We start from the raw sequence: 12,510 nt of genomic DNA, 5'->3' as shown, positions 1-12,510 counted from the left end.
GCCCATCATGTCAATGTGAGGAATATACCAAGAATTAAAATATGCATGCATTCAGCTTATCTTCTTCTATTTTCACGTTCAAGCTTCCACTAATATCAGAGCCTCTTGGCCAGCGCCTGATTGCTGTAAACATGTCAGATTTGCATATGCCTACAGTATGTTTACACGAGATCCTCGCGTGTCACCATACACCTGTGGAAGAGGAACCTTTCCTTTCACAATAAAGTTGCTTTTCAAGCTCTTGAAATGAAACCAGAGGGAGACAAAGGCTTCACAATGTGATGAAAGCAGCTCAAATACTCAAAAGAATTGCGAAGGAAGCGGTGCAATTATCTGCTTCCTACTGTATGAACCCTGCAGCTTCTGTATCAGGCGTCACATCGGTGAGACGAGTCAGAGAATAAAAATAATAAAACAACGGCGCAATCCGCGGCATCAGGAGGGGCAGCTTTCACTATCAAGGGCCGTTTGAGATTCATGCCATCTTTTGAGGGCTGCACAAAAGGATTAAATATATATCACACTCGATTCCCCGATGTGAGGCTGCCTGTCTTTGGTGAGGAGCCTCATATCAGATGGCCGGCGCGATGGTGCCACGCGCTGCCTGTTTTGAAGGAGCGGTTAGGTCATTTTATGACAGAAATCAATGTGTGCAACAGTTTTAAAGATAAGCTCACAGCAGTAGTTTGCTTGGCGCAGAGATTTTTGAAAAAAGGACTTTTTAGAACAGCATCAACACATCCTCCTCTGACTTTAATGGCAGGCGTGAGAACTACCATGAGCTTAATTAACAATCGAGACAAGGTGGCCACAAAGGGAACCAGTTAAAGATGAGTGATGAACGTCCCCAATCGTGTCGCACGTGACTGCAATAGGCACGGGGTGTCTTTGGGCAAGGACCTAGCGGGTAGCAGGAAGGGTGGGTCTGTCTATTCTTGTGAGGACATCTACACACTCAGCAGCTAATTCAAACATCTCAGCAGGAAAACGAAGGGCCGTAATTACTGCAGCTTTGATTTTTACTGGACTCATAAACTCAGCTTGATTCAGTCTGGTAGAAGCACTTTCACAGCAACAACAGCAGTTCTTCAAAAACTCTTCCTCCAAACACCACTGGAGAGTTTTAGTTATTAGCTCACTCATGACAGACCTGCGGTGTTTTCTTGTGAAGGAGCACTTGGATCCAGCTGACTTGTTAACTGTCAAATTAATGCGCATTCGTCAGCACGACTTATCCGGTTCAGCATGTTTCCTAATGTTGTGGCACTGGTAATTGGGCTTTTTGATTACGTTGATCCACAAACTTGTCTTTGATAGACTTTCAATTTTAAAATTCCGTTAATTTGCTGGGAAACCTGACTTGCCGGCTTCTAAATACCTTGATTGCCCTGTGACATGTGGTGCACCATGACGAGCGAGGCACCCTCTCCTCTAATAAGATGAGTTTTTTAAAGAAGAAAAAGTAAGTGACATCTCTTTTTTCTATTATTACGGTAGGTTGTTTTCTTCATATAAAGGGTTCATCTCGCAGGCTGGATCAAATACTGGGGAAGCTGAAACACGACCAAGTCGAGAACTGAGAACAAAATCTTTCCTGCTCCACATGTCTGAAGTGCTCATGTTGGTTGATAACTGGATTTGAACTGTACTGCGCTCCTGCTTTCATCACGGGTTCATTCTCCTCAAATGTTTAAAGGAGCCTCGGAAGGACGTCGGTCTCAGCATTATTTGTTTGTCAGCCTGTTTGTTTGTTCGTCACTTCTAGGTGAGATTTAAAGAGAATTCAAGTGTTGTCTCCAACATTTCAGTCAACAGAAACATGTCAATGATGTTTCACTTAAGTCCACAGTTGTTTGCAATTTCATAGAAGGGAGAGCGCAATCAATTTATAGATCCTCCATCACACCGCTTACAAGAGAAGTGAATGTACAGCTGCTTACCTGTGTAATCTGTGGGGTCCTGACATCAGTGGGAATGTTATTCACATTACTGTGATCCAAACACACTCCTGCAGGGACCTGCACCCTCCACATACAGTGGTGCTGCCTCACATCTTTCTTTAAAGGCATTTTGTGTTTTAAAATCTTCAGCTTACACTGTTCAAGACTAAGAAGAATACCGCAACTAATTTTATTTTTCAACAGAACAATGACTTGACAGTAAAATCGACAGTGTGTTTCTGTAGTGTATCACAGTCTTTGAAATGGCTATTGGGAGAACCTTTGCCACGTCTGACCCTGAAACCTGATCCTGCCGCCAACCGCCCGACGTCGCCAGCATTCGTCTCACATATCAGCACAACGGCTGCGGCAACTAACGCAGCATCCTAAACATCATAGATGTGTGCAAATGATGCTGTTTACAAGACAATGGCTGTTAAAAATATTCAGAGATAACCTGATTTCTCTGTGTATCATAAATAAATAATTAAAGAAAACAGGTTAAGCCTCATAATCAGGATGCTGAAGTACGTGAAAATACTCGTTATATAAGGAGCTAAAGTGAGCCAATGCGCGTGGCTGCGTCACGCTTAGCATTGGCAGGAACATGGGAAAAGTGGCAGCAGCATTGTATCACAGGAGCCCACATGGGACAAACATAAAAGCCCCTGAGAGACACGAGGCTCGTGTTGGCTCCTTCCTGCACTGCTGCCAGTTGAAGTCAGTTTACCAGCCCGCCTGCTGCTCCACTGTACAGACTGTAATGTAATCTTTTGGCCCCGACTCATGCTGTTGTGCCCTGACAGGCTTATAAAAGATTAATTATCACATAAATTTGCCAGCAGCGTGGTGGGGAAAGGACACCCGCCGTCTTTTCAGAAATCAAATCATGGAGTGCTCAAGGTTACAGGGTGGGCTGCCTGGAACTTGACCACCAACCTCAGTGTGAATAATCGACCTCTCCGGGGGGGCCAATTTACCCCCTTCATATTTCAATCAATAATCATGGTAGGATGCAATTAGTGCCTTGGAATGGTTGCGAGAGCCACATGACAGATCAATTGAGCAGAGGCGGCGCAGCCATCGGAGTGATTCACAGTTTGTCCCCCGCTCAGTCTGATTCCACGCCGTCTATCTTCTCTCAAGGCTGGAAATATGCATCTGTCACACGTCCCCCATTACTCCGGCTGCCTGTCACACCTGGGGCAGCTCACAACCAACCAGACACAAAAAGACAAAGTGTCGCTGTCAGCAGGGAATCCTCAGCGGACTGAAAGAGCCACCAGCTTCCCCCAATTTCTCTGACTCTAATTTCCAGAGAATGTGGATATTTTTCTGGGTCTCTGCCTCAGTGCTGGGTTAATGACACCCGCTGTTGTCAGGCAAAGAGCTCGCATGGCGGAAAACATACACCGTTTCCAAGAAATCACTATGATGACTAAATAACGTGATGTAATACCATAGGTCTTGCTGTTGTGTAGCTAAAATGGATAAATCATTGTGTTATTTTCTCCCCAAATGGCTCAAATGTGACCGAGCTGCTTTGCTGTGAGTCCGCCTGCCTGGCCAGTTCGCTCAAAATGAGCATTTTTCAGTCTGGCTTCACTCCTGCTAGTAATGTTTCCCCAGGAGTGAATCTAGATGTTCTTGCACCTCAGCAACCAATGTCTTTTCACATCACGGGGCTATTTCTCTCACGCCGCTCCGCAAGAGTACAGCAAAACTATGTCACGAATGAAATATAAGAGGGAGACACAACTTTGCTGTGGGCTATTTTCAGAATTCATTTCTCGTTGACGGTGTGATTAATACCCCCCCCCCCCCCCCCCCCCCCCCCCCCCCAAACTCCGATGACAGGGCGTCAGAAAATTAGGGATCGAAGGTGAACCTCAGAGATTAGCTATCAGCAATGACCACCTTTCAAATAAGAAATTACGGCCACATCAGTTTTTAAGTTAGGTCTCAGCGATCAAGCCCGACACGAGAGGGGATTTTTAGTAACCCCAATGTGCTTCTTCAGACAGCCCGTCGATTCTTTAGACATGAAAAAGCTCAACATCACTCGTCGGCCAATTTTTTATCCAATTAGAGAGAAGAAGAAAGAGCTACCCCAGATATGTTCATTCATACAGAAATCACTTCCACGAATGCCAACGTTATCATGATCTTAAAGTCAGTGACTTCGGACAGGGTTCCCATTCAGAGGCTTGTGTCTGTGCACCGGGTCCAAGTTCTTGCATCAGCTTCATTAGATTTCACCTCAGATCCATTCTGAGAGGAGACCGCCGCAGATCAATACCAAGTTCAACTCGTCACCTGCTGATCTCTCCACCAACACCTGAGCCCGCGCTCCCTCAACTTTAAACTCCCGAGCTCAGCGGCTCGTTTGTCTGTGTGATATCCCGTCATGTGCATCCTGGCTACTTCCTCCGCTGTCTCGCCATCTCTGTATTCCTCTTTCTTTGATGTCTGTCTTTGATTTTTGCAGGTCTAAATGCGGCTTCAGAGCGGGCCACAGTCTTGGGACTGAAGCGAACCCTGATTCCAGAAGTTGTCACTGTCACATCTGGCCAGCAACAGCCTGACTTCTAAATGCATCTCTCAGAAGGCTGAATCGGCGGTCCACCTCACGTGCAAGCACAATCCAGCAACGGGCTTTTCTGCGGTCACTCTTCCAGCTGCTCAGAGCAAATTAACATACAGGAGAGGGGAAAAAAGGGTCTTACCTGGACTCCTGGTGGGGCTGCTGCTGTTTGGAACAGATCCTATCTGTGACCGTGGGACAGAGTCAGAGAGGCAGAGCAGAGCGGAGGGAAGGTGCAGTCAAAGGCTCCATGTGGGTGGGAGGGTGGACGAGGAGGGAGACAGAAACATCAGAGAGGAGGTGCGAAAGTGTCTGTGAGCGGAGCGAGAGAGAGAAGCACGGGCAGAGAGAGGGGAGAGCAGCGATAGTGGCGCTTTCACACAGCGCTGCCACAGACTGAAGGGGATGTGCTGCGTGCAGGAGGTGGTGCCTCTCAGTGAAATGACATCTCCCTCACTCTTAAAAACGATTGGTTAAAAGGAATGATTTCCTAATAAGCCATCCTCTCTGTCTCTCCATGACACACCCCCTCTTTCTTTCCCACCACTGTTTGCATACACAGATGGATGGACACGCTAGCACACACACATGCTCTCTTTCTCTCTCTCTACCCCCCCCCAACCTGTTCTCTTTCCCAACACTGTTAATTCTCCCAGGTCAATTCTATCAAGTGCTGCAGAACATTTTTCCATTCAGCGATTTAAAACATCTTCACCCTCTGACTGCGCTCTCTTTTAAATAACGTTCCAACAGCTGACCAACAATGACCTGCTCTCCATGTCTAGCTCTCTATAGTGTCTCTATAGGGTCTGAGAAGTGTCGGAGAAAAGCAGAGCAGTCTTTCTCAACCATAATGCACAGACTCAGGCTTTGAATATAATGGCCGCCATCCCGCTGAGCTTCCATTTTGCCTCCCCGTGATGCCTGAGTGGCAGATAAGTTTTAAACTCGTCATGCAAACTCCGTGACTGAAAGTTAGCGATTCATTCGAGCACTTTCCAGTGGGAGTCACAAAACCGAATGCCAGATGCAAACGCTAAAAATCATTTAATTTCAAGTATCGCGCTGTCAATTAAAATGCATCATGCCGTTATTGTTGTCGCCTACCCACAGTGCTCATGTGAGGAGTTGCCAATTTAAAAGGCAGCAACAACGAACGAGTTAGAACCGTGTCCAGAGAAGAAGACCCATCCATGTGAGTGCCCAGAGCTTCGGTGGGCTCTGCCTGAGATGGGCGTTTCCCATAATCTGAAAACGAGTTCACAGATCCAGTTCAGAAAGGCACCATCTGTGATGCATGTGTAGGTGTTAATTAATGATCTGCACTTGTGAAACACTGAGAGAGGCACAAGGATTCATTTTACATGTTATATCATCTGAGATATACAAGTAACTCAACATTATCATAAATCCAAGTTTCTTATGTCCATAGAGCATCAGAATTGTCTTTACTTGGCCTGTAAGTCATGACTATCAGTTATTTCTGGCTTATCTTCCCCGTCCACACACTCCATATACATCCTGCTCTCTTCCTGATAAAATCTATATTATCTAGATCTTTTGCTATACACAATGTCCAAAGGGCTCGTTTTTTCGGTGTGCAGGATGCAAAGCAGATGTATTAGATTTATTACTGGTATTAATGGCATCGCCTCCTCTACTGTTGCTGGAGTGAAGCTGAAATGCTTTTAAAGCAGTAAAAGTGAGTGAGCGGCGGAGGAAGAAAAACAGCTTAGGTGCAGCAAAACTGACAGAATAGACGACTGGAGTGTGTCCTCATAGTGATAAATTCTTCCTGTGACACCAGAACCACTGTGTGTTTGCTGGCAGTATTTTTCTGCCTGAAATTTAACTCGGTTCATCAGAGCGATCACAAAAATACTGTTTAGGGAAACACATTAGTTCCACCATAAGAGCTCACACACACAAAAAGCGTTAAATACCAACACAAAAAAGGTAGAACTGAAGAGGTGAGTGTATTAATCATATTAATTTATCACATTTCTTAATAGTCAGGCAGCTCTTGGTCGAGCATCACTGTTTTTATCTAGATAAACTGAATCTCTCAGGCCAGACAGAAGCTTATCTGCTGGATTCATGTCCTCCATAATTGCATTTCTGGGGGACGCTTTTTGTTTGACCCATGCTCTTCTTCCTGACATACTGCTGGAGTAATTGGCTGAGCTTGTGATAACCCCCTTGAGTTTTGCCATTTCGTCATGACATCCCTTGGCCGCCCCAAATTTTCATCCAAAGGGAAATATAACGCAGCGTAATTGGATTTCTTTTCTCTTTTTTTTTGTCTTATCTGTCAACTTGTCTCACAAGCTTCCCTGAAATAAGAATCTTTGCTTTTGACAAGAATCATGAAATACCTACCCACCAGGGACTAATCTACCACAGTGATCATATGCGGAATGCTAATTAATCGGACAGCAGATGATCAGATTCGATTTGCTCGGGCGCAGAGGGTCAGAAGGTTGTTACAGGTTTTATTCCCTCAATTCTACTGTCGTCAAGCATCCAAATCATCCTTTCTCTTCAGCTATTGCAAAGAATGAAAATGAAGACTCAGATTCAATCTTAAAAGCCAAAGACTAAATGAGAATCTTTGGATGGCATTAATCCCGACAGATAATTCGAACCACCCAGCGCTGTGGGCGTTCACTCTCTGCGTCTCAGCCTCCAAATGCTCTCTTCACCTCTGCCTCTGCCTGGGGGCTGCTATCTGATTATGTGTTTTTATTTAAAGTTTTTTACTAATCAGGCTTTTGCTCTGGTTGCCGATTTCTCTGTCGATTTCCTTTTGATGCGTTTGAGTCACATGTCGTTATCAGCCATGGGCAACCTCCTGAAGAGAGAATTTACTAAATATTCAAGCATTATTGGAGCCCAGTGCTCTCAACATCTTCAGATATAAATCTGCCCATTTAAAAAGAAGAAAAGCGCCTTCAAACAAGACAATATCATTTGCTCCTGACATTTTCTGGTGTAATCAACACGATATTAGCTCAAAATGGCACAAGAGAGTCTTCTACTTAATTTGCTGATTTAATTTGACAAACACGCTCTGAAGAAAAAGAATACTTTAAAAAAAGGAAACCAATTCTGAGTGTGCGTGTGTGTGTGTGTGTGTTTGTATGTGTGTGTGTGTGTGTGTGTGTGTGCGTGCGTGTGAATTTTCCACAAAAACAGCTCAGATTTTAATTATAATCATACCGGTACTTTACTGGGATGCAATAATGAATCCATTAGTCATAATTAATCAGTGGCATTGTTCATGATTGACGGATTACATTTATGTGGAAGATTTTAACATCAGGCTAAAACACGAGTTTATAAAATCTGCTCTCCTGACTTCACCTGTAGCTAATTCACAGTTTTGATGGTCAGACTCGCGCTACAGCTGTTAATTTTACTTTCTAACCTTGGGAATTAATCGCTGTATAGATTCACTGAAAATAATGCTGCTGTGTTTGTGTTCACACTTCAGTCGAAGGCCACTGCAAACATACAGTAACATCAGCAGGAGGTGATGGAAGTAAAAGCACAGGGACTCTTCAAACTCCTGGATAATTAAAGCATTTGAGCTGGGGAGTAATGTGAGGAATAAAATAATGTTTTGTTAATCACCGCTGTGGGTAAAGCAAGTCCTTTCAGGGGATTTCAGTTTCTTTTTCTATTAAATGAAAAACTGAATGAATTGCACTGTGAGAAATCCGGGAATTATTTCACTTTCTATAACTCCGATGAAAATCTTCTTCTGTTAAGATGTCCAGATGGTACAGGGCACGGCCACACCCATGCTAACATTCTCATTCTGGCTGATTAGACCTTTTTCTGTGCACCAACAAGATTAACAGTCACTCACAACTCACCGATGAAGCTGATCTCAGCTGTGCTAAAATAGAGGCCCACGCACGTGAGAGTCTGGGACAAAAGATATCCCAGCCACTTTAACACTAGGAGTGTGTGTGTGTGTCTGTGTGTGTGTCTGTGTGTGTATGTGTGTGTGTGTGTTGATCCCACATATAAACCGCGACCAATAGAACAACAACAGAGAAACAGCAGCCAGCACCAACTTAAGCATGATTTATGCATATTGTGGTGTCACTGGGACGGGGCTGCATACATCATTCTTTTTTTTTGCCCTTTTTGCATAAGAATGAGGCAATGCTTGCATATGCCCTCCCGATTTTTCAAAGCCCAGCATTTGTGCACGCTGCACTCTGTGTTCCAACGTGGATGACTTGGAGGGAAATCTCATAAGTCGTTGCGCAATTACACATGAAAGTAACCTTCCATGATTCGAGCATAAAGCAGGCAGAGATGTTAGGCTGCGGTTCCACATGAATGCTGTCGTCTGTGTCTTCCTCACAGATTCTTAATTTGAGCGTGACTGACAGCGCTTTGCTTTTGACGTTGCATACGGTGTCCCACGTGGGACAGCCTCGGCGTAATTGCAATTTTCTTTCCATCTTTCTTTTCAAGACCTGATGTGACAGCCAAAAAAAAAAAAACTAATCAGTGAAGCACATATGTGTGATACATCGCCCTCATCATCATCTGGGAGGAGACTTTAAAGTGGACCATCCCTAATCTCACCGTATGGTTAGAAACTGAAGGGGATATTGGCTGAACACACAGTCAAACCAAAAAAAATGTGCGTGGCCCCATCACAACTGTGTGTGCACAGCATAGAGACACATGAAGGCTAAAATTGGCCAATTGAGAGTGGACTTGAGATATTCCCAAAAATAAATCCTGCAGTAGTCATGCTGCACTGGCCATGGACGGGAGGCCCCAGTTAACTATTGAAAAGACACTTTTTCCTCATAATTAAAATTAGCCTCTGAGAAGCAAACGTGTCGTCCTCCTGGCGAATCGCATTTGATTACTACAGCAGAAGTGCGTCTGATCTCTAAAATCAACGTGATTAACTAATTAACTCCCGTAAACCGGGAGCCTGATTTCTTTCAGCAAGGACAGAACCGCCACACCCTCCAACAAGATCAGCAAAGCACAAATTAAAAAATTCCAAATGTCACTAAAAAATGCTGCAAAGCATCATTAAAATTGACCTTAATTAAACACATAAGAAAATGGGTTGAGGGTGTTTGTGTTGGGTTTTTTTGTCGGTGTCCAACACACATGGACAAACCTGGACGCTTGTGTCCGTCCATCAGGTGAAAGTGGCCGAAGGGTTCTTTACGAAGGTCATTAAAACATCATTTAAATGTATTCCTTTTATTTCATTTATTTATTTATTTATCTATTTATCTATTTATTTATTTATTTCCCTTCAGGGGACTTATTGTAATGAAAACAGTGCCAGCAGGAGACAGAGAGTAATCGCGGCGCTGCTCCGCCGGCGTTATCCATTACAGCTGCATGTGGTGGGAGGAGAGGCTCTCCCAGAAACGCTGTTCCTATTTACATTTAGACAAGTCTTTTGTTGACATCAGACTCTCTCCTCCCTCCCCCCTCTTGACAGGGTTAACAGTCTTTTAATCTGCTTTTGTCGGCCGAAGTCGTGTGACTGATAAGCTGGGGAGTGGGAGCCGGCGTTCCCGGTGAGGGCCAAACTTGTACAGTGAACATTCCCATGCACTGCATACAGTAAACACCACAACAACGGGCCTTTTCTTCACCTGCGCACGGCCACGCCGCCGAGGCCAATCCATCACCACAAATAACCTGTTTTCCATATTTCCCAAGCATGGAGTTTAAGGTCATCCATAATCATTTCCGCTGGCGTTGCGTTAAATGAACGCCCCCCGACGTCTTCATCATCGTCGGATATCTTCCAGCTACGTTGACAAGATGAGAAATACCAGGATAAATACTCGTCTGAACTTGAATCAAAAGGATAAAAAAATAACTTTATTAATAGCACGCCATGGACAAACATCTTTGTTCATTGTCACCGACAGTTTTTTTGCCCCTCCGTCTCTGAGCTACAGCGTGATTTTTTGACGGCTTCCTTTTCATCCTTTATAACTGTTATTGACTTTGCTCTTCATTTCAGTCCTCCTCAGTCACACAACACTCTCATTAAACAATTCAAGCGTCAGAGTATCTTATTTTATCTGGAATGAATTCATTCACGTGTAAAGAATCTGTACATTCTGAAACCCTCTGGACAGTCAAAGCTAATTTCTCTAGTAATGAAAGTCAAATGAAAATTGAAATGATAAGAAATCTTATTTTTATGTGCAATGGCTGGCCTTGGCTCCGACAAATTGTTACAAAAGACTTTTTTTTCTTTATTTTATAAGCGGTTGGCAGTGGGTTTTTTCTTACAATGGAAATATTTTCCAGCTTGAGTTAATTCAGACTGATCTCCACCCATGAAAGCATCACCCCTGCAGTGGAAACCTGGGGAACAGCTGTTATTACAGCTGCAATTTGTAGGATCCCTTTCTTGAATCATTTGAGTACCATTAAAAATGTGTTTACAGGGAACAATTGCTGTTCCAATTACTCCAATGTAGCAGAAAATAAGCTCCATTAAAACCACCCAGAGCTGCCCCTGAATCAGCAATTCCTCCATTTTGTTTATTATGGAATATTGAATATGCTGAAATGGTTTAAAGTCTGCTTCTGTGGAATGTCACTGAACACCTCACGTGAACTGTGCGCAGGTAGAAAAGAAAAAAAAACAGGGATTGTGCAAAAAGCACACAGTGAAAGTGTTAAAGATGAAACAGACAGAGAAAGTCTTTGGCATCATTAATATTGAGGTTCATCTAATTGGAATTCTGCACTTGTTTGATGTTCTCCAGAACGATATAATTGGTTATTTTAAGTATTTAAATTCGAAGGAGCTCAGCTCAGAGAGTCTCAACAGCTGCAAAGTGATGGTGTAGAAAGAACTCAGAGGACTCGTTGTTTATTGTTTTTTGAATCTTATTTTCGGTGGGTTATTAAATGCAGAGCATTTTCAGAGAATCTCTGTGTCGCGCCGTGACACTGTGTGTTATTGCGGCGCAAAGCGAGCGAGAAGAAAAGAACAAAACATGAGGAAAATAAAGCCCTTCGATGGATGCTTGAACGCAGCTCTGCAGAGAAAAGCAAAGTTCCACCAGCGTTTTCAGTCACGTTGCAAGAAACCATCATGGAAGTCGCCCCGGGTTCCAGCGCGGTGCGTTCAATGTCTCGACGTCTGGGGGGACAACTTAGTGCCAAATTAGAAATGGCTCAGACCTCCACAGCGCGGGTGCGTGGAGCCGTCCTCGTGTTAGAACACAACGTCACACTTTGATTGAAGCCATTCAACCGAGGGGACGGGGGGGGGGGGGGGGGGGGCTGCCTGCAACATCTGCAATCTCACACCTGCACAGAGGCTCCAAAGACGCCATTAGAGATGTCACAACAGCACAGCTTCCTCAGACACATCTCCAGCTTTTCATCGTCAGGACGTGTACAACGTGTGTTAGAAACTGCTGTGCAGGGGTCACCACCAATGACCCCCCCCCCCACCCCCCCCCCCACACACACACACACACTGAGGAGCCACAGTCACACCGACACATCAGGTCCCTTCCTCCCTGACGGTTTAAGTCCCATTATTTCATCTCCTGTATCTCCTCCCACGTCGGCTCTGCCCACGGGAACGTTCGCGCTGCCTTCAGCTTCACTTTTGCAGCATTGCCACAGCGGCAGTTACTGGGCAGAGCAGCGACGCCGATGTGCTGCCGGAGCGTTTCAATCACCTGTAAATGCATGTGCAATATTCCCGTCAAAAGAGGTGTTTAACAACTACAGTCCAAGATTATCATTATTCTGCTCTGATGTGATGTAACACTGCAATTAGAAATGATTGCGTAACCCTTCCTCCCTTTCACTCCTCCACGACAGATGGGTTATGACAGCATTTGTGCCACGCTAAGCTTCCCGTTATTTACCGATTGCTGCCAAGAGTCTCGTTGGCAGAGCCAGACAATTACCAATGTGACATTTGACTCTGGGCTAATAAATCGTAAG

The 12,510-nt window shown here is 44.5% G+C and overlaps 1 protein-coding gene across 2 annotated transcripts in view; it reads right to left on the bottom strand.

The window, feature by feature from the left end:
* Nucleotides 1–4,936, bottom strand: part of thsd7ba (thrombospondin, type I, domain containing 7Ba) — a 109,002-nt gene extending 104,066 nt beyond the window's left edge. For both annotated transcript variants that reach the window (XM_029846385.1, XM_029846388.1), the window contains exon 1: nucleotides 4,667–4,936. The gene's annotated coding sequence lies outside the window, so the exon portion shown is untranslated. The remainder of the gene's footprint in view (nucleotides 1–4,666) is intronic.
* Between the last annotated feature and the right edge of the window lie 7,574 nt (nucleotides 4,937–12,510).

Source organism: Takifugu rubripes, chromosome 1 (genome assembly GCF_901000725.2).
Source record: "Takifugu rubripes chromosome 1, fTakRub1.2, whole genome shotgun sequence".
Taxonomy (NCBI): domain Eukaryota; kingdom Metazoa; phylum Chordata; class Actinopteri; order Tetraodontiformes; family Tetraodontidae; genus Takifugu; species Takifugu rubripes.
This window is presented reverse-complemented; position numbering and strand designations above follow the sequence as displayed.